This window comes from Lepidochelys olivacea, assembly GCF_965140295.1.
Source record: "Lepidochelys olivacea isolate rLepOli2 genome assembly, chromosome: 2".
NCBI classification, from domain to species: domain Eukaryota; kingdom Metazoa; phylum Chordata; order Testudines; family Cheloniidae; genus Lepidochelys; species Lepidochelys olivacea.
The window spans coordinates 152,412,096-152,439,337 of record NC_140412.1 but is presented as its reverse complement, the minus strand read 5'-3'; the positions used below and the strand labels follow the sequence as shown (position 1 = coordinate 152,439,337).

At 41.1% G+C, this 27,242-nt stretch overlaps 1 long non-coding RNA gene across 1 annotated transcript; it reads left to right on the top strand.

Moving 5' to 3' along the window:
* The first annotated feature begins 312 nt into the window (after positions 1-312).
* On the top strand, positions 313-24,969 carry LOC311517310. Its single transcript, XR_014710657.1, has 3 exons — positions 313-421; positions 23,773-23,878; positions 24,537-24,969. It is a non-coding gene; the product is annotated as an uncharacterized lncRNA (long non-coding RNA).
* The last annotated feature ends 2,273 nt before the right edge of the window (positions 24,970-27,242 follow it).

The following is a 27,242-nucleotide window of genomic DNA, read 5'->3' as shown; positions in this document are numbered from 1 at the left end:
TACCAATTTAACAAACCTCAGTGTTACTGTCCCTCTTTTACTTAGAACAAGTCCAACACTGAGCTGGAAAAGTCTGCCAGCATCCTGATTTTTCCCTCCGTGATGAGGGAGCCCCCCCCACACGACTAGCTCCCTTACTCCAATCCTGAGGGCCAGGGTGTGTGAGGCAGTACATAAACTCCTCACCAGTGACAATGTAGTTAAAGAACTCCTGTGGGCAAGGCTGGCCCTACCCATCTGGCCCTGTCAATCATGTTGAGGGTGGAATAAGGGTTTAAAAACAGTTGCTGGGCAGCTCTGGGAGAGAGCAGATGGCAGTTCTGCTGCTCCTAAAGAAGACTCCTGGAAGCCTTCAGGGGAACTGCCCTCAAGAAGACCCCCTGTGCCTAAGAGGAGACAAGGACCCTGGTATACTGGCTGGGTAAGATTGGCTTGCCTTAGGGCTTGCTGAACCTATTAGGTGATTGGTCCTCTACCCCTTTCGGGGTTATGAAATCTGAGACCATACAAAAAGGGCTAGGGGAGTGGGAGCCAAGGCCCCTAACTCCTTCAACACAAACAAACTATTTAACTCAGTTTGTACCACAGAAACCCTATACTTAGACAGATAGGGTACCCTGAGGATTTTTCTTGTTTGTGCAGTAGGAGGCGCCCATCAGCAGCCTGAGAACTGTGAGGGGAACACAGAACATAAACTGGAAGTTGAGTCCCAGGGATGTTGAGCCCTGACCCCTACCATCACAAACAACCCCATGATACAATTTCCCATGGAAAATTTAGGTTTTATGAAACTGCATTTTCCTTAAAGAACAAACAAACAAAAAAAGCTAACAGAAAATACGTAGTAATGCCTGGCAGCCATTGAACACAAGGCAAGTCTTTCTAGTGCCTTTACAAGATTAACAAATAGGGATAACTCAATTAGGCAGTCTCTTCTACTATACTGGACACGGTAGGGTTGGAAGGACCTTGGAAGTGTGAGGGTAGGAAATTGAGACTATTCATATGTACATAAGACTTGACAATTAAAAGAAATAGTATAGATGTCTCCAATAGATATTCCACTCTTGGGAACAAAACTAATTTAATTATATAAGTTGGAATCAAAGACAAATAAAAAGGTACCTCAGTTAAAATATCTGTTAGATATACTTGATCTTTGATGGCCTGTGATGGGATGTTAGATGGGGTGGGATCTGAGTTACTACAGAGAATTCTTTCCTGGGTATCTGGTGGGTGAATCTTGTCCACATGCTCAGGGTTTAGCTGATGGCCATATTTGGGGTCGGCAAGGAATTTTCCTCCAGGGCAGATTGGAAGAGGCCCTCGGGGTTTTTCACCTTCCTCTGTAGCATGGGGCACAGGTCACTTGCTGGAGGATTCTCTGCACCTTGAAGTCTTTAAACCATGATTTGAGGACTTCAATAGCTCAGACATAGGTGAGAGGTTTATTGCAGGAGTGGGTGGGTGAGATTCTGTGGCCTGTGTTGTGCAGGAGGTCAGACTAGATGATCATAATGGTCCCTTCTGACCTTAGTATCTATGAGTCTATGAGACAATGAATTATCAGAAAAGCCTCATTTTGATTTCTTTGTACTATGCTCTTGGCTCTGTATGGGCAGTTTATCACTTCCCTTATGGTTTATTTGTATCAATTCCACAACTGGCAGTAAGATGTCTGAATGAATTATATGAGTTAAGAAGACTTTTTAAAAGAGTGAAATCACTGTGTTATCTGTATTGGAATGGGGGAAAGATAGAAAGAAAATGAGAGAAAAAAATAAAAACAGTTTCATACAAATGCACCATGCTTCCAAACTAAGCCAAGAAGTGTGATTGCACAGATCTATCTAGCATATTGCCTGTTTATGCAGTAAATTTATACCAGCAGAAGATTTATTAATTTATCTGTAGTCTTGAGTATAAGAATGACATGAATAGTCTCAGATCATATTTATTCAGTTCATAAAGGGATTTATTTGAAATATCTGATAACCATACTTTATAGTTTAGGTAATAGTTTTTCTTCTATCTGGTTATTTCAGTCAGATATCTCTGTAGTTTTGAACCTCAGCAATAAACTCTTCAGCTGGATGACATAACTTGGCAATCAGCAAATTAGAACAGTGTGTAACTTCTAATGAAAAAATATTAAATATGCTGCTCATAACTCTGCTGCAGAGGTTTTGCTGAATATATAACCTTTATATGAACTTATCTCATTAATCACAGGGAAAAAATGTAGCTCCTTCACATATGGAATGGAGTTAAAAACAGACAGAGTCATTTACCACTACATAGCACTCACTTGCCAGAGAAGAATGATCGTTTCTCAGGGGAGAGTTGACAAGGTGCAGGTTAAATACCTGCGTTGTTATTTCTGAAGAGTTCATGCAAATTTATATATATATATTTCCTGTGAAATGAGAAAGAGGACACCTTATTTAGAAGCTGTAAATCAGGCCTGCACACTCACTTGAATTCTCTTTTCTGTAGGGTTTTTTTAAATGTCATGGCAATTCCATACTGGAAACCCAAGGCATCTATTTACTATCTACATGTCCACTCAACATTTACTTTTAATTTAATTTTTCAATACTTATTTTAAAAGCAAACAAACATTAGTTTGATTATTTAGCTCAAACAATAGGTCTTGTTTTGATCTGATATTTGCTGTTCCCCTTCTTCCTCTGCCCCAGCTTCAGCAGCTACCACCATGCACTACTTTCTTGACTTGTTCTAGTAACCTTTCCTATGTTCCTGTTCATTAAACAATGACTCACTGCTATCTATAGGGATTCACTGCATGAAGTGATCCTGAATAAAGCAATGCCTTGTCAGGTTCTAAAAAAGACCCCATGCTACTGAAACATGCTCTTTATAAACCCTCCCTCAAGGGGCAAACACAGCACGCTGCTACACTGAAATGTTGCTATTTCCTTCCACCTAGAAATACACAAGTCCTGGCATTCTTCTAACATATAAGTCCCTGATTCAGTCCACTGTGACATACACTGAGATTACATTGCAATGCTGCTGGTGATATAGGAACCTGATAAATTAATATTCAGAGCTTCTAATGGTAAGAGGTGTGGTATTCTTATCAATATCATTTGGTAGCAAAGAGGATAGGACTGTCACTTTTTTGGGGGTTTTTCAGCACTTTTCCTGAGGTACCTCTTAGGAGGTAGCTACCAAGTTTGTGAAGACAGTAAGGCCTGGATGCACAAAAGGAGTTAGGTGCCTAAATCCTTGTTTTAGGGCACCTAATTCCCAGTTTTGGGACTATTGCAATGCACAGAGCTCCTGCTGAACCCTGTAGGCACCTAAAATTGCTCAGTGCCTTAATTCTTGTAGGAAAAGTTCCCTATGTGCCTATGTTTCTGCCTCTGTGCATGAACACTGCTGCCTCCCTCTAGGTGCCCAAAGGATCTATTTCCCACCTAATCCCCAAAGCAATTCACAAACCAGGGAAAGACAGGTATTTGGCTACCTAACTCAGATGCAGGGCCTGATTTATTAGACACCCTTTGAGTGTGCCTACCAGATGGGGCCCCTCAAGAGAGTTCACAGGAGGAGCTGCGAGATGGGGAGCAGAGAACCCCTTCTCACTGTTTCTCTCTCTGGCCCAACAAATCTAAGTCTCACTGGGCCAGAGAGAGAGAAAAACAGTGAGAATGACTCTGTAGCCTGGTGGTTAGGGCACCCACCTGGCAAACTCAGTGTCCAGTCCTCTGTTCCAATCACTCTTTCATTATTTCTCTACTGTGGAACAGTTTCAACAGGATAGACTGAGGAAACCACCCATCAGACTATTCCATAGCTCAGTGGGTACAGCATTCTCCTGAGAGCTAGGAGACTCCTTTTCAAATCGTTCTGGCAGAGAGAGGGCGTATTGAAACTTGGTTTCCCACATTCTACATGAGTGCTCTAACTACTGGACTAAAAGTTATGGTGGAACAATCTCCTCTGGTGACCAGACTTCAAATGGGATCCAATCCGGTAAGTGCCCTCTGAGCATGCCTATTGGATTAGGCCCCACAGGCAAAAGCTTATCTTCCCTGGTTCATGAATCATGCTGGGGCTTAGGCAGGAGATAGGTGTCTGGATGTCTAGAGAGAGGTAGGAGGAGTTTGGCAGGAGTTTTGTGAATTGCAGTGGAGCCTCAAACTGAGATTTAGGTGAATAAGTATCTTTGACAGGTTTCAGGTAGCTGTGTTAGTCTGTATCAGCAAAAAGAATGAGGAGTACTTGTGACACCTTAGAGACTAACACATTTATTTGGGCATAAGCTTTCATTGACTAAAACCCACTTCATTGGATGCATGCAGCGGAAAATACAGTAGGTATATATATACACACACAGAACATGAAAAAATGGGTGTTGCCATACCACAAAAAAAGTTATGAGAAAATCTAGTGAAACAAAGCAATTATAAGAACTATTTATGTAAATGACAGGTTTCAGAGTAGCAGCCGTGTTAGTCTGTATTCACAAAAAGAAAAGGAGGACTTGTGGCACCTTAGAGACTAACCCATTTATTTATTGGTTTATAAATTTATAAATGTATAAATTGGTTAGTCTCTAAGGTGCCACAAGTCCTCCTTTTCTATTTATGTAAATGATAAATGTGTCACCATTGGAATCTCTTATACTTTGAGGCACTGCCACAGATACACCACAGATTGAACCTCCCTGAGACAGCAAGGACCTGCTGCGCCCAGAGTTATTTATCCCAGAGATGTGGCAATAGTAAGTAACCCCTTGGCCCTTCCAGCAGGGAAGGGTTAGCTTGGATATCCACTAGTAGTTCCATATGAGCCCTGCAATGGAAGCTGTAGAAGAACTGTGCTGAATCAGCATATCCCCTGGCTGCCTTGGCCATGACCCCTCATTTGTCAATGCCACTTAGCTTTTTGGTTTCTCTGACTCGTTGTGGCCTTTATGCCATAGAAGACCTTGAGTCACAGCAACCCCTTCCCAGTAGCCTTGAGCCAAGATTGAGCCAGTATAGATCCTGAATAAATCTAAACATGCGTATTTATAGATTTTTAAAAACATCAAATACAAAACTATTTATCATTCTCTCTTCTTATGCTATATGCTTGTGAAAAATATATGGAATTAGAAAAATGCCTGATATAATCAGTCTTTAACATAAATTAAGTATTATCAAGTATAGTAGATCGAAGGGAAGGAAATATCCCTTCTTATATAATTAGTACTGCACAGAAAAAAAGAAGCAAAAGAAAAAACGTTGCTTTTAAAGTCTCTAAACAATCTGGGCACAGGCAATATCAGAAGTCACTCTGGAGATAGAGGTAAACTATTGAGCCCATATTTCAGAAGATATGGCCATTTTTGCAAAGACTCAGACAAATATTTCAAAACATTTCATTAAATATCTTTCAGAAATGGTGCCAAGTATATGTTATACTATATGCATATATGTCTGAAACGTCAGAATCACTGTACAAAAACAGCTTTTGGCTTTTACAGGCTTCTAGGTATTCCAGACATGCTGTGGATTCAGAAAGGCAATTTATATAGCAATGATGGGGTAATTTGTTAATATGTTACTCTAGTTTTATGCCAGTTGAACCCCACTGCACTCAATAGAATTAAACTGTTGTACATACTTCAGGGGTGAATCATGCCTGAGGACTTCTCTATCCCATTGTCAGTACTCTTGACCATTCAGAAACTGTTTGATGTGCTGTTTAGTGCAGTAACTCTCTGAAACTAATTTAAAAATGACGAAGGGTAGAAAGCTTTCAGTACTCACAGAATTATAGAGTATATGTTCACCATGAAGAGTTAAAATTCAGAGATAAAATTCTATACCTGGTGAAGCATTCTGTAATATTCTGTGCTATTCTGCTTGCAAAAATCTTTGGAAGGAGATACCTTTTCCTTTTTGCAAGCAATATATGGATAATCTTTCAATAAATTATTCTCAACCACTGGCAGGTTACAAAAAACACATGTGTGAGATGACCATTGATTTTTCCCTTAGTGATCTTGAGAAGGAAAAATTAATTAGCAAGCAGTAGGATTTGTCTACTTTGTAACTCCTGCCCAGTCAGCGTTGAAAATATCTACTAGATGAAGCTGTTAATTAGGCAAAAGATAGGAAAAATATTGAATGAATATGTACAAACATGTTTCTTAACAGAAATATTTCAACTTTTATATGAAATGCAGCTTATAAAGCATTATTTCAACATTTAAAGCCTCTTTGCTAGTGCAGAGTAGCAAAAAGCCTAAGGGGCAAATGAAAAAAGTACCATAATTTAGGAATTAGCACAGTCCAAAATGTGAAAACCTCTGACTGTTCCATGTGTTGCCCACATCAGAGAATATTATTACTGGAGTGGATGGAGAACTTCCAAATTGTGACATTTTTTGTAGAGTATGGCTAATAAGAGAGTCAGGACAAATCTTTAATATTGTTTGTAGAATTAGAACTGGACTCTACATTTGTATAATTTAATTCTGATGAATAGTTTGAATTTGAAAATGAATTTAGTAGAACAAACGCAGAGAAATATCCCTTCCTTTATGCCTACTACTGTTGTAAATCATCAAGTAAAAAAGTAAAGTTTATGTGCAGATTATACCTGGACCAATGACTGACATGACTACAACTATACTGCATACAATGATCTGTCTGACAGTTAACTCTAGAGGTCAAAGTTCATGGAACATAATAATGAAAGAATTCACAAGTTTATTTAGGGCCTGATTCTCCCATTTACATACAGCCCATAGGAAGGGTCAGTGCTGCAGTCACTGTGCCAGGGCATACACTAGGACCATTCTCCCTTGAGGTGGGAGACTGTCTCCCACAGCTACCAGGTAAATGGAGGCTGAATGTCACGTGTGGGGACCAAGTGACTCTGCCCTGTGTGTGTGCACAGGAGTATTTGAAAACATGGATTCTTTTGGGTGCTGGGAGGCAGCAGCCTGTGTGTTCCTCAGAATGCAGGACTACGATTCTGCTTGGCCTGCAGATAGCCTCTCAAGTGGGGCAAAGGCTCCTACCCCTCCTCCTACCACTGCATACCCCTTTAGCAGACCAGGATGAATACGGTATTTTGTTTGGACAGGAAAAAATATACTAAATTTGCTCTTTAGACAAAATACTTCTATTTCCCTAGAATCTCTATCACTTTATTGCTCTCTCTCTGTTTTTCTCATCTGACCCTTGAGAAAGCTTTGGTATCCACATCAACCCAACACCAGAATTCCAAGGAAATCCCCTTGGTAGATCCTGGGTGGGATCCTGGCCTCACTGAAGTCAATGGCAACACTCCATTGGCTTCAATAGGGCCAGAATTTCACCCTACCTATTTGGGTCAGAATTTGGTCCAAGTTTTCTTGTGAGTTGCCAGATGACTCTTTTAAAGACCTTTCTGTTAGAGGTATTGTGTATAGTGTTGTACACAGACAGTGGGCAGAGACAGCAGCAAAGGCTGGGTATGTGACTTCATGACCAGGAAAACTTTCAGTTCACATCTACTTTTCAGTATAACTGAGTTATTTTCATATATCAAACATCTTACCTGTGATGATATATTACAAACTACAAAATTAATGACTAATTCTACATCCCTTACTCTGTAGAGCAATAGCTTGTTCACACAATCATTTGAACTAATTTGATCCAAGTTTTTCCCTTGGAAAGTTGTAGTGAGAGGAAAAAGTTACAATACAAAGAAAATGCATTTGTGCCAATTAAAAAAAGTTAGGATTCATATTCATTAACAATAAGTTATCACAAACCATTCCCATTTTTTTCATGATAGTTTACCATTGCATAACATACTCTATATTTATTATATGCATCTGGCATACTGTACTTCTATTCAGATCACTTTAATTAAACCAGCCTCCAAGCCCCCATATAAAAAAATGGAAGTTCTGAAATGTAGAAAAACAAGAGCAACAAATTCATGAATAGCACAGTATGTGAAGGCAGGCAATCTGCAGATTAATGCAGCAGTTTCCTGTTGTTAACACCATAAACATGCTGTACTGTGTTAATTAAATTTTCATACCTTCAGTCCAGCAACTGGAGCTGCATTAGATGATATGGACTAGAAGTCTGATGACCCAAAGAATAATGATAGATGCATTTTTAGGACACAAAATCCTAGTTTTGGAGGCTTGAGAATAATCACAGCACTCTGAAACCTTCTGGCTAAAATGACAAGCACAATTTTCCCACTGAGAGGAAATTTGCTTAAGACAGATAACAACTCCTGGGTAGGTATGAAAAGGGTGGTAAATTTACAAAACAAACCCTTTTAAAAGGAGGTTGCCAGTTTAGACTTAAATGTGAGCAAATCTCTTGTTTCACCTCAGATGAGGGAGGGGTTGGATGGCCTTCAATGGATCTTTGCTGGTGGGACCTCAATTATATGTTAAGTAAAATGAATGACACTGTAGTGTTTGAGGAACATAATGGTTCACACATTCTTTGCAGAGCTCAACATTCTAAACAGATTGTTTAACTCCACAAAAAGTAATTGGGCCTTTGGCTGTTTCATTCTCTTTACTAGCTGATAATAAGGTTGATATAGACAAACAAATTCATAGAATCATAGAATCATAGAATATCAGGGTTGGAAGTGACCTCAGGAGGTCATCAAGTCCAACCCCCTGCTCAAAGTAGACCGATCCCCAACTAAATCATCCCAGCCAGGGCTTTGTCAAGCCTGACCTTAAAAACTTCTAAGGAAGGAGATTCCACCACTTCCCTAGATAATGCATTCCAGTGTTTCACTACCCTCCTAGTGAAAAAGTGTTTCCTAATATCCAACCTAAATCTCCCCCACTGCAACTTGAGACCATTACTCCTTGTTCTCTCATCTGCTACCACTGAGAACAATCTAGATCCATCCTCTTTGGAACCCCCTTTCAGGTAGTTGAAAGCAGCTATCAAATCCCCCCTCATTCTTCTCTTCCGTAGACTAAACATCCCCAGTTCTCTCAGCCTCTCCTCATAAGTCATGTGTTCCAGTCCCCTAATCATTTGTTGCCCTCTGCTGGACTCTTTCCAATTTTTCCACATTCTTCTTGTAGTGTGGGGCCCAAAACTGGACACAGTACTCCAGATGGGGCCTCACCAGTGTTGAATAGAGGGGAATGATCACGTCCCTCGATCTGCTGGCAATGCCCCTACTTATACAGCCCAAAACGCCATTGGCCTTCTTGGCAACAAGGGCACACTGTTGACTCATATCCAGCTTCTCGTCCACTGTAATCCCTAGGTCCTTTTCTGCAGAACTGCTGCCTAGCCATTCGGCCCCTAGTCTGTAGCAGTGCATTGGATTCTTCCGTCCTAAGTGCAGGACTCTGCACTTGTCCTTGTTGAACCTCATCAGATTTCTTTTGGCCCAGTCCTCCAATTTGTCTAGGTCCCTCTGTATCCTATCCCTACCCTCCAGCGTATCTACCTCTCCTCCCAGTTTAGTGTCATCTGCACACTTGCTGAGGGTGCAATCCACACCATCTTCCAGATCATTTATGAAGATATTGAACAAAACCGGCCTCAGGACCGACCCTTGGGGCACTCCACTTGATATCGGCTGCCAACTAGACATGGAGCCATTGATCACTACCCGTTGAGCCCGACAATCTAGCCAGCTTTCTATCCACCTTATAGTTCATTCATCCAGCCCATACTTCTTTAACTTGCTGGCAAGAATACTGTGGGAGACAGTGTCAAAAGCTTTGCTAAAGTCAAGGAACAACATGTCCACTGCTTTCCCTTCATCCACAGAACCACTTATCTCATCATAGAAGTCAATTAGATTGGTCAGGCATGACTTGCCCTTGGTGAATCCATGCTGACTGTTCCTGATCACTTTCCTCTCCTCTAAGTGCTTCAGAATTGATTCCTTGAGGACCTGCTCCATGATTTTTCCAGGGATTGAGGTGAGGCTGACTGGCCTGTAGTTCCCAGGGTCCTCCTTCTTCCCTTTTTTAAAGATTGGCACTACATTAGCCTTTTTCCAGTCGTCCGGACTTCCCCCGATTGCCATGAGTTTTCAAAGATAATGGCCAATGGCTCTGCAATCACATCCGCCAAGTCCTTTAGCACTCTTGGATGCAACGCATTCAGCCCCATGGACTTGTGCACACCCAGCTTTTCTAAATAGTCCCGAACCTGTTCTTTCTCCACAGAGGGCTGGTCGCCTCCTCCCCATGCTGCAATAATTGTATATTATACATGACTGTCCTTGCTGTTATTAGGTATACAGATGGGCAAACCATTTAGATAAAATAAAACCCAACCAATACCTTCATGCAGAACTTGAACCAACTTTGAAAGTGTTGATAACTTCCTCCCCCAATAGTTAATTTCAGATGGAAGAGAAACCAGTTGATAAAGGTTAGGTTATTTAGTCAGGGAACAAGATGAGGGAAGATTGAAAAAAATGAGTTTGTTTAGTCAGGAGAAGAGAAGACAGAGTAGACACGATAACAATTTTCAAGTACATAGAAGATTTTTACAAGGAGGGAGAAAAATTGTTTTCCTCAACTTCTGAGGATATGACAAGAAGCAATGGGTTTAAATTGCAGCAAGGGTGGTTTAGGTTGGACATTAGGAAAAAATCCCTAACTGTCAGGGTGGTTAAGCTCTGCAATATATTGCCTAGGGAGGTGGTGGAATCTCCATCATTGGAGGTTTTTAAGAGCAGGTTAGACAAACACCTGTGACAATGGTCTAGATCAGTGGTTCCCAAACTTGTTCCGCCACTTATGCTGGGAAAGCCCCTGGCGGACCAGGCCAGTTTGTTTACCTGCCGTGTCTGCAGGTTCAGCTGATTGTGGCTCCCACTGGCCGTGGTTTGCTGCTCCAGGCCAATGGGAGCTGCTGGAAGTGGCGGCCAGTACGTCCTTCAGCCCGCGCCACTTCCAGCAGCTCCCATTGGCTTTAAGCAGCAAACCGTGGCCAGTGGGAGCCACGATCGGCTGAACCTGCAGACGCAGCAGCTAAACAAACTGGCCCGGCCCGCCAGGGGCTTTCCCTGCACCAGCGGCAGAACAAGTTTGGGAACCACTGGTCTAGATAATACTTACTCCTGTCATGAGTGCAGAGTACTGTACTCATCGTCTAGTACAGTCTGTTCCAGTTCTACAATTCTATGATTTGTTCCAAATCCTGCTCTACTGACACTTCAATCTGGGAGAGTTCCTCAGATTTGTCACCTAAAAAAAGGCTCAGGTGTGAGTAGGGTGACCAGATGTCCTGATTTTATAGGGACAGTCCCAATTTTTGGGTCTTTTTCTTATATAGGCTCGTATTACCCCTCACCACCTGTCCCGATTTTTCACACTTGCTCTCTGATCGCCCTAAGTGTGAGAATCTCCCTCACATTCTCCGCAGTGAAGACCAATGCAAAGAATCTGCAAGCTGCTTGGCATGGGTTAGCCCCAAAGACATAAAAGCTTGCTTATTATAGAAGCCTCTATTACCTTTGGACTTAAATTTGTACCTCATTTGTGTATGCATGTTTCTTGCTTTAATCTTATACATAACTCTCTTATTTCTTCTCTTAGTTAATAAATCTTTTGTAGTCAATATTACAGGATTGACTACAGGTGTTGTCTTTGAGATCTGAGTAAAATTGCCCTGGGTTAAGTGCCTGGTCCTATGGGACTAGGAGTAACCTTAATATTGTTGTGATCTTTGGTGTAAAGTGACCATCTATCACATAGTCCAACTTGCCTGGGCGGCAAGATAGACAGAAATGCCCAAAGGACTGTCTGTGACTCCATTGTAAGACTATTAACATGCTTTAGGGGTTCACACTATTTACTGGGTTGGTGAGCTCTCCCTGCTTCCAGACACCACTGTGTGCAGATATAATAGGCAGGGCTGCTCTTAGACCTGCTCAGTTCCTTCTTGCCAGAACTCCAATGTAGAGGGACAGGAGGGTTGTAGAATGGACATGTGCAACACATCTCAGTGAACAACTGTTCCTGAATAGTTACTAAAATGTGTGACTTAGGTGATCAGTCATGCTGCTTGACTACAGAATACCGAATACCAAACCATCACATGAACACTGTTTCAAACCATCACATGTTTGTGGCCAGTGCTATACAGGAGGTCAGGCTAGTTGATCTTGTGGTCCCTCCTGGCCTTAAACTCTATGACATTCTTGGTCAAATGTTTTCTAATTATGAAGACATTAAAGTTGTGATTTTTCCACATTCAACTCTTGAAAAGAAAAAAGGATAATTTCAAATAAATTTGCAACTACTAATTTGAGTAGCACTAATAACACCATAAGCCCTGGGAGAGGCAGTTTCTCTGATTCCTGCTGCTCCTGCAGTTCAGGGATACAGATGTTCTAGACATTATGAAGATTATCCAAATTGACTTTAGTCTAGTCACAACTATAGAAAAATCCTTCTTTGTTATACAAATTAATTTGCAGTGAAAACCTGTATAAAGAGATTCTGAACAAACAGAAGACTATTGAAATTTTACACTTCATTGTACAAATAAAATTTGTAATTAAGATTTAGGACAGGAAGCTCCTATTCTTGTTTCAAGCAGCTCTTTTCAGCAGATTCCATTCATTTAAATATTCACCAGGCATATCACTACTTTATTCTAATTATAATAAGAAAGTAAGAATCAAAGGTATATTAATTCCAAATGGAAAGAATTCCATTAAAATATATAATATTAATTTAGAGCCATACTCTGTCTGGCTGTGTATAAGGGCCAGGAAGAATTAGTGACTCCTCCTTAAGGAAATATGGCACCCAAAGGGAGGTATATAGATGGCAAGAACTTACCTCAACCCCAACTCTGCATTGCACTAGCAGGACTGACACAGCCTGGGGAGTAAGTAATAAGCTTGCTGCTCCTGTAACACAGGAATTCTGAGAGGTGTGTCTTTTGTCTGTTTTGTCTCCTTCCTCCAAAGCATCAGAGATGGATGTGACATTCCCCTCTGGTGTTATCTGGACCGGTGATCTAGTAGGCCTCTCCAATCCTTGACTCTGGGAGACAGCCTAACCCTGATCTGCTGTGAGAACCCCCACTCCTGGGCTGTTCATGGACAGCCTCTGGCATGCAAGCTGCTCCTTGGTTTGTGGAACCAAAGGACATTAGCCAATATCTCCGGTCCCAGACACAACCCTAGGAACCTAGTCTTGCAGTGCCCAGTTATGCCCACTGGATGCTGCAAGTTTATATAAGTTCATCAATTTAACAAAAATTGATATGTACCAGGCTTGTTAACCCCAGGGGAGTCTCTGACACGCTTCAAACCAAACGCCCTGCTTCAGGTAGAACAAACAAACAGATTTATTAATTATAAAGATAGATTTTAAGTGATTATAAGTCAAAGCATAACAAGTTAGATTTGGTCAAATGAAATTCATTCCAAGCTGATCTTAACACTTTCAGTGTTCTTAAAAACTTAAATGCTTCTCAGCACAGGCTGGCTGGTTACTTTTCACCCCTTTGATCAGCTTGGTGGTGGTAGTGTCTGTAGATGTAGGTGGAAGGGAGAGAGCATGGCAAAATGTCCTCTCTTTCCTCTTGGCTTCCCCCCCCCATTCAGAGTCATCAGAGTCGGGTGAGCATTACCTCATCGCAGTCCCAAACTGTCCAAAGGAAGGGGGTGACTCCCTCAAGGGTCTAACAGATTCTTTTGTTGCTGCCTAAGACAGTGTCCACTATTCCTGTGAGGCTGGGCTGGGTTTGTCCCATCTATGCCCTGATGAGGTGTGAACTGCCTCTCTGTTCTTGGAGAGTTTTTGCATGGGCTTGCTTTAAGCCATGAGGATACATTTGTTATACCAATAAAATAAAAACCAGCAGGATCTTATTAAAGGGAAAAAGGCAAAATACCACATTTATTGTGAATACAGAAAGAATCATAGTAAGCAGTTTGTTATAGCTATAACATTCCATTCAATCTCATATTTTTTCACACATTCATTCATACACACACACACACACACACACACACAGGTTCTGCAAGGTTGTTATCATAGTTACCAGCATTAGAGTTGCTCATGCCAAGCCACTGGCCAGGTGGCCTGGACATGAGGAGGGAGCAGGATCTTGTCAGATGCTCATCTGATGCTCTTGGAAGTTGGTTTGCAGAATCAGACCCCAAAGTTCTCACTTTCTAGAGTCCATTTTTATAGGAATTTCTTCCTATGCCAGTCTATGGGAATTGCTTCATCATGCTGTTGCTGAATCAATCAGCAGATAGCACATTCCTGACGGTTCTGTGCTGCTAGATGTTATCTTGTTCTTTGGTTCTCCCATTCTTGAGGCTGTTGGGTGGATTCCAGTCTGCCCTCCGGGGGTCCTCTGGTTATTTCCACTTGATGCCTTCTTCAGCGGATGGACGCTGGATTCTTAGGCTGGTACCTCCCTGATCATTCAGTTATTATCCACACCAAGCATCCATCCACATACATCCTCTATCTCTATTTTAATCATAATTATTAATACAACAAAAGGGTGGGGAGTCTCTGGGTGCTGTTTCTGTTGTTACAGAGTATTGCTTTGAGTTTCTCTCTGTGTGAATTGCTTTGAGAACAGACTCTGTCTTAGGATGTACTAACGCAATTAGCAGCTTGCAAGTTTCACACACGGAGGGAGAGAAACAGTACCAAAAACCAAGAGACCTCTTAATTAGTGATACCCTGGAATTTAAACTATGGGGAATCAAACTCATTTGTGATTTTAATACAGAACTTCTTTAATATGATCCAACACATTTTCAGCCTTATAACTATATACATGAAATTATAACTTTACTATAATATTACTGTAATAATTACTATAACATCACTATAACAACCATGCTCAGTGCATTATGAGCCTTCTGAAGACACCCAACATGACAAACTTTGCATTGGATACCACACAATCATTTTATAAAGATGAACATGGGGGTGCTGGGTATTCCCCCGAGGTACAGAGCATCAAAATGGGACACTGAATTGGGTGGGACTATGCCCTGAGATGGTACAGAGCATTGTCTCTCTCAGTTGCTTGGCTGGCTGGTTCTTGCTCACGTGCTCAGGGTGTAACTGATTGCCATATGTGGGGTCAGGAAGGAATTTTTCCCCAGGTCAGTTTCACAGTGACTTTCAGGAGTTTTCACTTTCCTGTGAAGCATGGGAAGGGAGTCACTTGCCAGGATTATTTGAGTAGACCTCATTTAATCAATACCCTGCCATTAGAGGGGTCTTGGGCACTGGCACACCTGGGTCACTCCTATTATCTACCTGTGCCACTTAATAGTGTAATCTCCTGAGAGCTGTAATACCTTGGTCTAATTTCAGTTGTTGAATTTAGTGTGCAGTGCTGGGTGTTGGTGGGCTGTACAGGAGGTCAGACTAGATGATTTGGTGATCCCTTCTGGCTTTAAATCCTATGACTATTACCTAGTGCTTCCTCTGGGGCAGCACAGGCCTGCACTGCATTGACTATGGGTTTTGCCTAAAGGCATCATTTACCCCAGCAATAGTCTGTTTTAGGGATGAAATTATAATTGAAAAGACGTGCATTTACTCAGCGTTCTCTGAATTGTGCATACCACAGGTTGATTTCTACTGAGGAGTTCATTCTGGTGGTTCTTATTCCCCCACAAAAGAAGTTTTAGTGACTTATTCATATCCACCGAGACACCCAGGTGGTAATTTGCATCGGTTTTGTGGTTATGTTGCTAAACAGAGCCTATTCAACAGCAGCAGCTCTGCAGCGATATAAATCCTTCCTAGTTGTATCAAATATGTGCTATTATGCTCCAGCATCAGACAGTGAAACAATGTTTCAGTGTTTGTCCCTCTTCTTGATTACTCATCACTTAAGGCTAGGATTTTGTCACAAATATTTTTAGTAAAAGTCATGGACAGGTCACGGACAATAAAGAAAAATTCACAGAAGTGTGTGACCTGTCTCTGACTTTTACTAAAAATATCCGTGATAAAATGGAGAGCCTATGGGCAGCTGTGGGTCTGGCTGGGGGCTCTGGGGGCCCTCACCACCCATGGGGGCTTGGAGCTTCAAGGTCCCCCCTTCCCCATGGTGGCTGGGAGCTCAGGGGACATGCCACCTCGGATTGCGGGGGTACCCCGCAACTCCTGGCTGCTGTGGGCAATGACAGGACCCAACAGCTCCCAGCCGCCTGAGAGCTGAAGTCATGGAGGTCTTTGGAAATCACGGATTCCATGACTTCTGTGACCTCTGTGACAAAATCGTAGCCTTACTCATCACCAGATCCAAAGAGAATTAAAAAACAAACAAATGAACACCAATAAACTTAATTTTCTCTGCAAACCCCTTTGTAAAATATTTCAGGGAACATTTTCTTTTGCTGCTGAAGCACATTCATGGTGTTCAGTATGAAGGGAGCACAAGCAAATATGTCCTTCTGACCCACTGCACTGTATTATATGTGTACGTCTGGAATGAGGACATAGATCCGTTAATTTCATAAAGAATAACAGAAGAAAATCAGTAAGCTTTTGCATTACATTTCCTTGTTTGTTATCATTTTCTCCTGGAACATTAAAGTTACTTAAATGTAATGTGTTGTGTATGTGTTTATTTCCTTCATTTATTAACCACAGGTGGAAGAATAGACTTGACTCACAGAAGTGTAAGACACTTGATTTGTGAGATTTATCAGCTCTACTTTTCACGTCAAACATCTGTATGCACTTTTTATTTTCTTATTCATGATAGCCTTCCTGCACATAAGAGCCCCTAAATCCTTCTAGCCTGGAGAATCAGAACCACCATCTGGGATTCACTGATGAGTCTTCTTCATAGATTTTTGTCATGTACAATAATTTCTCATGTTAAAATTCACAATGAAATTATTGTTGAAACTAATTATTGCATATATCCCATAGACATATTTCTAAATTAAATAAGTTGATTACTGAAAAAGAAAATCCAATGTAGCAGTTGGCCCACACCATGAGTTTGTCACCTACACAAGTTCAGGTTGAAAATAAAGATTTTTTTCAGTTGTATGCACATTTTAAAAGTGTTTAAAATTCTTTAACTTTTATTTTTTGTCATTTATATAATTTAAATGTGTCCCAACCAACAACTTGTTCTCTGTTTGAGATAGTCTATATCACATTTCAATGCATAGTGAATATTTATAACAGCTATGGACCCTTTAAAATATGCTAATAGCAATATCTAGCATTTAGTTTTTCCAAAACTCTGGTCAATATTTTCTAACTTGTCTGCTAAAAGTTAAACACTTAACACTGACCTATTTAGACACATAAATAAGTCACCTAATATAAAATCAAGCAGTCTTTACACTTCTGAAAATGAATCACTTATATTGCCCACTACATACGGATTTAGGTGCTTAACTTTAGGCACTCAAGTTTGAAAACTGTGGGCTACAAGCTCACACTGTGGTCACTATTAAAAAGGCAACATTTGCTAAGAATAGACTAGGAAATAACTGCTCTGCCTCAGATACTGCTGTGCAGTAACAGTTGGAAAATGTTGACATTGTAACGGTGACCAGTCACCATGGGCTAGATTCACAAAAGGACTTATAAAAAGAAAAGGAGGACTTGTGGCACCTTAGAGACTAACCAATTTATCTGAGCAGAAGCTTTTGTGAGCTTAGAAGGCTAACTGCCAAATTCCAGCATCAAGCCACACTGAGATTCACAACCCCCCTGTTCAGCTACCCCAGGGCACTACAGGCATACAAACTTGCTTAGCACCCACATTTTTGCCCTAAAAGTTCTCATGGTGCCTATGTTTCTGACTCTGGGCATGCATGCTGCAGCCCCATGCCAGGCATCCAGATGACTAAATCCCTCAGTGATGCAACAACTGGGAAAAGACAGGCTTTCCTCCATCTAAATTGCCTGTAGAGCCCTATCCTGTGGGTGAGGAGAGATTTGAACAGGAATCTGCTCTCTCTCACATGAGTGCCCTAGCTACTGTGCCATGAGATATTCTGATGCAAGGATCCCTCCAGCTCTCCTGTTGATGCTGTTCCATTGTGGATAAATAATTAAAAAACCTCATCGGAGCAGGGGGACTGGATCCTGGGTCCATCACCTTCCAGGTGAATGTACTGACCAGACTAAACAGGCACTCTCATGCCTTTACTCTTGGTCTTTCAACTGGGCTCACAAATCTTTCATTATTTCACCACAGTGGAACAGGTTCAACAGAAAAGACTGAGGAGTCAAACCTCAGGATAGCCCATAGCCCCGTAGTTAGGAAAGACACCTGAAAGGTAGTCAATTCCTTGTTCAAATTCCTACACTATATCAGGAGGAGGAAGGGGGGACTTAAACCAGGGGGCCTTGCAGATTCCTAGCCACTGGGCTAAAAGCTGGGGGGGAGGTCCTTCTTGCAAAAACGGTATAGGTGCCTAACCCCCCCTCAAAAAGGGATTGCAGCTGAAAATTCCAGCAAGTGGGAAGCACCTCTCTGCATGCTGGAGTTAGGTATCTCTCTCTATGAGAGGAGTGGGGCTTAGCACCCCCCCCTTCACTTTGGCATTTCCCATTGGCTATCTTAGGTGGGGAGCTGCTTAGCCTGCTGGCTTTTGTTACTTCCATTCGGAGGCACCTATTTCTCCCCATTCATTGTACAGGGAGCCTCGGTGCCAAACTCAGGCTCAGCATCACCATGTCTAAGTTTCTTTGTGAATCTAGCCCAATATGTCAAATCAGTATCACAACCGGGAGTAGTGTTAGGGTGAAACCCTGGCACCAACCGAAGTAAATGAGATTTTTTTTTCCATTGACTTCAATGGCAGCAGGATTTCTTTCCCCCTTTGTCTCATGTGTGTTTCAATAACTAATATGGACTCTCTGAAATGAAAAAAAAAGTGTATTGGACAGTAGAGACACAACTGTCACTTCCAGGATGCTACGGTTTGTGTGTGATAAATTAAATTCTGTACCCAGTTAGAACTTTTTATACAGGGTGTACATTGAAGACTTGCTAGTGACTGTGCCATGAACCCCAAGTGCTGGGCAGAGCATTGTTACACTGCCACAGGACCACCCAAGAAACAGAATGGGACTGTTGCAGTGTATGCATACCCTGTCCCCTTTTGGGGCAGGTCAGGGTGGTGATATCACTGTAGTTAATCTTCCTGGTGGCCCTTGGAGTGACCACAGAGTCAATAGGGTGGCCCTCAGACACAGGGCAGCACAGCCTAATGGCTAGAGCCAATATGGCAGGGAAAGCTGGGGGCAACCATCAGGGGCGTGACAATCCAGGTAAGGGGGCCCGGGCCCGCCCGACTCCACCAGACCATGATCCAGGGCCCCAACAGTGGTGGAATGGTCCATCACTGGGTCAGTGGGGAATCCCACCGAAACAGGCTCACCTCACCTTGGTGAGATATACTACTCACTCACCCTCCCTGGGCCACTTCCTACCATAGTTCCAGACTCTACTGTCTATGGGGTGTCAGGGTCTCTGAGTTCCTCAGCGTGGATGGCCCCTCAGCACTCCTTGGGCTCCAGGCCTCCAATCCAGCTCACAGGGTCTCTGGTTTTTGCAGGCAAGGGCTGTGGTGGCTCTTCATCTGGAGCTTCGGCCAAAGGTCCTTTCCCTCCAGCAGTCAGCTCAGAATGAGCTGGACTGCTCCCTTTCTAGTGAGGCAGCAGTTGGAGCATGCGCAGCATGGCCTGGAGGGCGGGACTTCCACCACCCACAGTGTGGGGTTAACCTTTTCTTCTCCAGTGTGGGGTATGCACACCCTGTCACAGGGACTCACAGCCGACCAGCTTTTGATGTGTATTCACAGTAAAGGATTTTAGAAAATCTGCCTGTAATGTCACCTGCTAATATGCTTGGGGCATGTCAAGTTTTATAAAACTTCACTGTAGTTTAGCACCATCAAAATGTCTCCGCTTGACCACATGGGCTAGACTCAGAAAAGCAGTGAAAGCTGAGAAATGCCCCATATGTTAATCTGGAAAGCCTAGTCAAATATTTGAACAATGTAGCCCCATTAACATCCTGTACCCCCGAGGAACTCTTCCAGACAAATGACAACACCAGGTTTTGGATCAACAAGCGTTGATGATGACTTTGAAGCTCACTAATGCACTGCTAAAGCAGCAATGAAATTTCATAGGTATACAGAGGGAAATGTGAAAAATATTTGTCTAGATCCATCAGTAATGTTGCTATGCTTATTTGCACCAGCTGAAAATCTGGTTCATTGTGCTCAAATATGAAATGTTTGTTTTTATAGAAACTTTCATGCAAAACATTGCCCTTTTTCACCACCACCACCAACTCAGAAAGGGTCAAATTATAAGTGCTTCTTTCTTTCACTGCAAATATTGTACACACTTGGTATTTTTCTAAAGAACATTTACAGTGAAAATATGTTGAAAAGCAGGCAGAGTACAAACAAGATGATTTTTCAAAGTGTTTAATGGGCATTGGCACTGTGTTTCTGCCTCTGTCTTGCTGCAATTTAGTTTTTCTAAATAATAAGTCCTGTACTCTTTGGAGCAAATCCCTGTAGAGCACAATGGGTTTGATTCTTTCATTGACTACAATTGTTTTATGTGTGGGTTGATTCTGAAAACTCAGTTTTGGGTAGGGAAAGGAGTGGTTCAGGGAACTGTTTGTAAAGAATGGGTAACAGATGATTGCAAACCACAGTCAGTATAAAACGTTAGTGACTTAAAATGTTAAAAGAAAGACAAAAGAAAAAATGTGGACACATCCTAAATGCTCAATGAATTCATTGTTTCAATTATGTGGTAAACCTTATTTTGGATTTTTAACATTTTTAGGAACTAGGCTAATTTTGCAATACTCAGATAACTGCACAGTCCTTTTAAAATCAAATGTACTTTGGCATTTTTTTGAAAATGTACCATGCTGGGGTCTTAACAACAGGACAAACAATGCCTTAAAAATAAAGAATGTTACCACAGTGTTTGACATTTATCATTTTGAAGTGGCAACAATTATTTGATAAAATAACTCAGATTCATCAAGCTATAGGAGATGATCAGTGGTGTTTTAGAGCAGGGATTCTCAGAAATTCTCATAAGGTGGAGGTGGAGGACCACATCTTAATAGAGAGGTTCCCTTATGTGCATCTCTCCCATTCATGACTCTTCAGAACAGATCTATTGTCTATTTAATAACCTTCCAAGGCTACTATAGCAGTTCCATATGTGAAAAAATAATATTAGGAAGTATTCTGTGTATTTTAACTTCTTTTAATGCAATTTAGGAGCTGGAAAGAAGGAACAGTACCATGTGACCAGCTAGCTTCCTACAGGTCACTGCGGAACTACTGGATGTTCTTGGAGCACAGTTAGAGAAGCACTCTTTTATAGTAAAAATGTAATCTATTACAATTCTAATTTAATGGGAAAGATTTGTGTGTGCTAAATGTTTACCTGTATGCTGCATGCTCCACCCTAAAGATAGATTGCATGTAAATTTTTGAAGAAGATAGCTAAAAAGAAAATCTACCCAGAAATCATTGGCGAGTTTCTTCAAATTTATTTGGGAAGCAAGATGCCTCCCTTGAAACTCATTATAAATGCTTACATAGATATTCTGAATGTCTTTATAGTTGTGGTACTCGAGGTGGTGTAACTGATCTGGATAAATAAGGACTGGCAAAAAACTTAGTCCAGATCCAGAAGTGAATCCAGAACTTAACCTTTGTTTGCTATCTTCCCACTCAATTATTTTTGATTTTTGCACATCTCTTCACTTCTAGGTTTCGATTAAGACCAGAAGCAGAAATATTGAAATACAATGAGGAACACTTCTTGCAGGTTTTCTAGCCTGTCTAGAAAAGGGAAATACTTAAAATCAAGCAAGATGGTCTTTCTTCCGAGGTTTCCAGCCCAATTGTGAATACTCAGGAGATTTAGACAGTTAATAAAAGATACCCAAAATCATTCAAACTTTTGGGTGCTTATTCAAATTTAAGCTCCAAATCTTTTGAGATTCTCCAAACACTGACAGTTCCACCATCTTCCAGTGGAAGGTTATGTTGTTTGGCAATTACCTCTGAGTGTTTGACCAAGCATAAATAAATAAATAAATAAATTAATTAAATAAATGCAACTACAGATGTGGAAATAATGGCATCCATTATGGTTTCAGCCTTAATAAGGTTGTTAGGAATATTCATATAATTTTACTTAAAAGTCATTTACATTGGAAGTTCACCCTTAGGTTTCAATTAGTGTATTCAGCTCATGTGGAAGAATCATAGTGTCATAGGGTTAGAAGGGACCACAAGAGTCAATATTTGAAAAAGGAATATCTCTTTTCCCCCATATTTGAAATTACTCATCAGATTTAACTGCAAAGGTTATGTCAGTACTGAAACTGCACTGTAATAATTCCTAGTAGATGTCTGTGTTACCATAGTTATAATTACATGGGAAAACATGTTTTCCTGAGGAAAAGACAAGCTTCTTCCATTTGTATGCATTGTATGTTGTGAGCATAAAGCAAGAGAACTTTTAAGGGGAAACATCAATTCTACAGCAAGCATATAGAGACATATGTAAACTTCATTCTGACAAAGTGAAACCCTAATCTTAGGGGTTTTTTTTGAATACCAGTCTAACCATTTTGGCTCAAATACCCCCCCTTTATGTCTGCTAGTGGAGGGAAGCAAACAATCAGGAGATCCAGACTGGGCAGCATGTCCTCCTTTTCCTCAGATCCCATATATGCTCAGAGGCCAGAGCTCCATGATGAGCTAGAGTGGGGGGACAAGAGGCAGTGCAGAGTCACTGGGCCTCTGCACAGACAGTCCTGCCCTCTTGTCTGATCTCCTAACAGCTGTGGATCATAGGAACTCTATAGGTTTCAGGGGCCAAACCCTTTTCCTATTCTGTTAGGGCAGGGAGGCAAACCCTGGAGCCTTCCCCACCTTGATGAATAATGGAGCAGAAACTCTGTGGCTGAGATTTTCAAAGCTGCTTAAAGAATTTGGACATCCCATTCCCATTCATTTGAAGTTATCCTGTGTGCAAACACAGTTTCCAGTTCCCTACATGGCAACAACTCACATGGGGGTGACCTGACCCATGATTTTAATTTAACTATAGTATAATAATATTGCAAATATTACTCTTGATTTTGCCCTGCCCCGGGAAAATAGAAAGATTGATGTCTCTGTAGAAAAAAGTGGGATTCTTCTTTGCCCTTCTGTTTTGCTCCAAATTTGGCATTTCTTTCCATTAACTCCCCAGGAGATTCTGCCCTCTGCCCTCTCTTTCCTACTTTAGTCTTCTCTCCTGCCCACTCCCCAAGAGACTCTGGAGAAAACATTCAAACCTGGGTGCTTATACCTCTGAGACTCCATAAGCATTACCACAGCAGATCAAAAGAAGCCACACATATGACTAAATGGAAGAAGAAGCAGGAAATAAGAAAAACCAAAACCAAAATGCAACATGAAGAAATGGTGACATTCAAGAGGTTAATTCAGCCATAAAGGTATCCTTCAGGATGAAATCAAAAGCTAGTGAAGCCAAGAGAAAGGCAAGTAAATGTGTAAAACAGAAATTTTTAAGGCTAAGAAGGATTCTGAAGAGCAAATAGACACAGACATTAAAAATGATTAAAATATAACAGAAGCAGGAAGTCTTAAAGAGATTGGTGGGTCTACTGGATTATCAGGGAGAAAAGAGAGAAATTAACCAAGGCAAGTATATTGCACAGAAACTATATGATTCCTTTACATCTATTTTCTTTGCAGAGCATGTTGGTGAGGTACCGTCAGTGAGTGGAGGTGTCAAACAAGCAGATGAGACATGACTATGCCATAAGGCACCAGGACCAGATGATATACATCTGGTAGACAGGTATGTGCTGGTGTTGGCCAGTTAGGAAGGTTAGGAAAGGACTGGCCTGAAGCATGAGGTGCCTATCTCACTGGAGAGTGCCATGTCTGATGCTGGGGAGGGAGGGGTACGGGGGGAAGCTGGGGAACTGTCTCTGTGGAGGGTGGAAGGAGCTCTCTACTACTCTCTGCACTGGCCAAAGTCAAGAGAAGATTAAAATAATGGACAAAAGCAGGATTATATGACAACAGTAGCTGAATATATTACTAAGTAAAACCTATGTCTCAGGTATTAATGTCCTGTGATGTATATTGCCACGCAAAGGGGCCAGCACTTTGCTACAACAAAATGGGATGAAGCTAGGGCATGTAGTGCATATAAAGGTTTAACTGGGCTTTAATCGTCCAGAAATGCAAAGTTATTAGAGTGGTGAAATGCTCTGCCATCCACAGTATAAGTTATGGTCTCATCTAGAGGAAAACATAAGAATGTTAGTAAATAGATTCAGCTTCTTATAAAAAACAACAATAACAACAACAAAAAGCTGTATGTGGCTTGGCCCAACAAGCCCATTTAGTGTACCACCTGCATAACTCACAAGCTGTAACATTCACCCAGTGTGCGAGTATTATGTGATCAAAACTGACTTTCATATCCCTGGTTTCTTCCTCTACTGCAGACTGTGTTCTAACACACCTTGCCACGGCTGTTTGAAACTATGCTGCTCTGAGATGGAATGGCCCTTGGATGTGGGAGAAGTATTCACTATTTCTAGATGGCAAATAAAACCCCCTTTTCAAAATCATTGTGCTGTGCAAACAGACCCAAAACTTTTGTGCCCCCAAACTTGACAGCATACAGTTCTGCTCTGATTTTCAGCCAGCCTAACTGAACTCTTACTCTTTGAAAACAGATACCAATCTGTTTGTGTAGGACGTGTGGCACCTACAGCATGTGCTGTGCTAGGGCCTGATCCAACACCCCTCTGAAGATAATGGAAAGGCTTCCATGGCTTTGAATCCAGGCAGAAACTTTTAAGGAAAATTTGGCCAAAGCCAATGTTGTGGGGAAGGGCAAACTGTTATGGAGTTGAGTGCTCTATCAAATCAATTTACTCTAACACACTTTTATGATAAATATCCCACTCAAACTGGGGACTATGTTTCTTAACTATCAAATTTGGTCAGGAAAGAAAAATGTATTACAAACCACCACTGTTCTTGCCATAGTCTACGCTGCATCTTTTGTTCCTGTTTCAGTTGAATTTTTGCTGAAGGTAAACCGATAATAATGATCTACTTACATGGCCTGTTCTCTGTATATCTGTCATATTAAAGTCCATGCTGTTTGTTTATCATGCAGTGATCTATAACTCTCTATTAATCTGATTATACTAAAAGATCTTAAAAGCCTAGGGCTAAGTAACATGTCAATTACAAATGAGTTTAACTTGGAATAAATATAAATGTAATACTTGTAATTTATTGCTTTAAATATAAACAAAGCCCTCACTATGACACACTCTATTATGAATTGCTCCACTGCCCCAAGTCCAATTAAGCAAATCCATTTACATTTTCTTCAGAGGAAGTCAATGCTCATTTCTCATAGGAAGTGCAAGGAGCCTACCTTTCCACTTTTCAAACCCCCAATGCAACAAAGCACTTCTGTGTTTAATGAAGTGTATCAGGTGGGGTGGAGGCTGCTGGGGGGTGTGGGAGGGATAGCCATGTGGTAGGGCTCATATTTCTTTGAACAAAGTTACTTTCAATCACGTCTTGGTCATTCACAATTATTTCTTTAAATAAAAATAATTAGATCATGTTTTCCCATTGAAGAGATCCCAGTATCTTTTTAATAAGAAAGGGAAGGTGTTTTGATGTATACAAGTGATTTTTTAAAAAAATTGATATACTTTTATATTATTTATACTTGTATACATTAACAATGGCTAAACTGATTTTTTTGCAGTGTGTGAAAATGTATATATAAAAATGTCAGCCTCTGTGCTGAGACCTGGTACTTCATGCCTGGGGTAAAATTTTATTGCCAAGTTATAAAAAAAAAAAGAGGTTTTATAGTGGAAACATTGACACAACATTAACTATGTTTATACTATTAAGGAAGTTCAGCTTTTGAGAACTTAGGTACTGCTTAGTGCGTGTGTGTGTATGTCTAAAAAATTAACTTGACATACATCTACATTGAACATTTGTTGAAAAAGAATTCAGGAATGTAAAATTCAAGGGATGGATTCTTCTGATACAACATCTTCAAATTTTGCATCCAGAGTGCTTTTACCCATAAATCTCAAAAGTATAAGAAATGGCACAAAAACCTAGATAGATAAATATGGGAAAGCATTATTACCCTTGTTTAGCAGATTAGGTAACTGCATCATGGAAAAGTGACTTGCCAGAGGTCACAAAGCAAATTAGCAGCAGGATTGGAAATAGGTTTTGTCTCGTGATGTCCAGTCCTATACTCAGGTCACTACACCACAGCTGCTCCACTAATGAAAACATTGAATACTTTCTCCTGGCAACCTTAACAAACAGCAGTCTTCAAGAAGAGTTGACAAAGATGTGTTTATAGATGAAATAATTTTATTGGGATGGTGCTGAAATCTCTAAAATTCTTGGTGCTACTCAGTTCAGTGTCTCCAAAATTATAGGATTAACTACAAAGGAAAATGAATGGGAAGAATGGAGATTATGAAAATCCATAATGCATTACTGGACATACACTTTCCAGAGGGTTTGCAAATGTTTAATGGGTCCAAAGCAGTCACACTCAGCAGCAGTGAGTTTCAGGGGCCTGGTGATGTTGAACTGGAGAATGGGCCAACCCCCATACAGCACAGGGGTTTTGATGGTGAGTGGGTCTACAAGGTGGCTCCATACAAACAGGAGTGGTGAGATGGACATCTCAGAACAAGCAGAAGAGAAGAGCCAGCTCACTCCCAAGGGACCCCAAAGTTGGAAGAAACAAAACTAATTGCCCAATACAGATGCTAGCTTTCAACATTTTAAAAAGAATCAGACAGATAAAGGTACAAATGAGATATGTCTGAAGGAATGACAGGGTTTTGGAAGGGAACTCTGGACCTATTACTGGTGCAGGAAGGTTTTAGGGAAAACAGGGTTTTGAAGCCAGAAGGGGCAATGGTTCATTGATGGTGGGCAGCAGAGTGAGTCCACCTCACACTCACTCAGCAGTAGTGGCTCCTGTCTCGTGGGGCTGGGGTCACGTGGCACTGTGACCCCACAATGAGAGTTGACCAGACAGCTCTCCTTTAAAAATCTTTTTTTTTTTTTTTAGTGCCAACATATAGATTTAGGTGCTTACAGTAACTTTAGGCCCCGTGTTGGAAAATGTGAGCCCT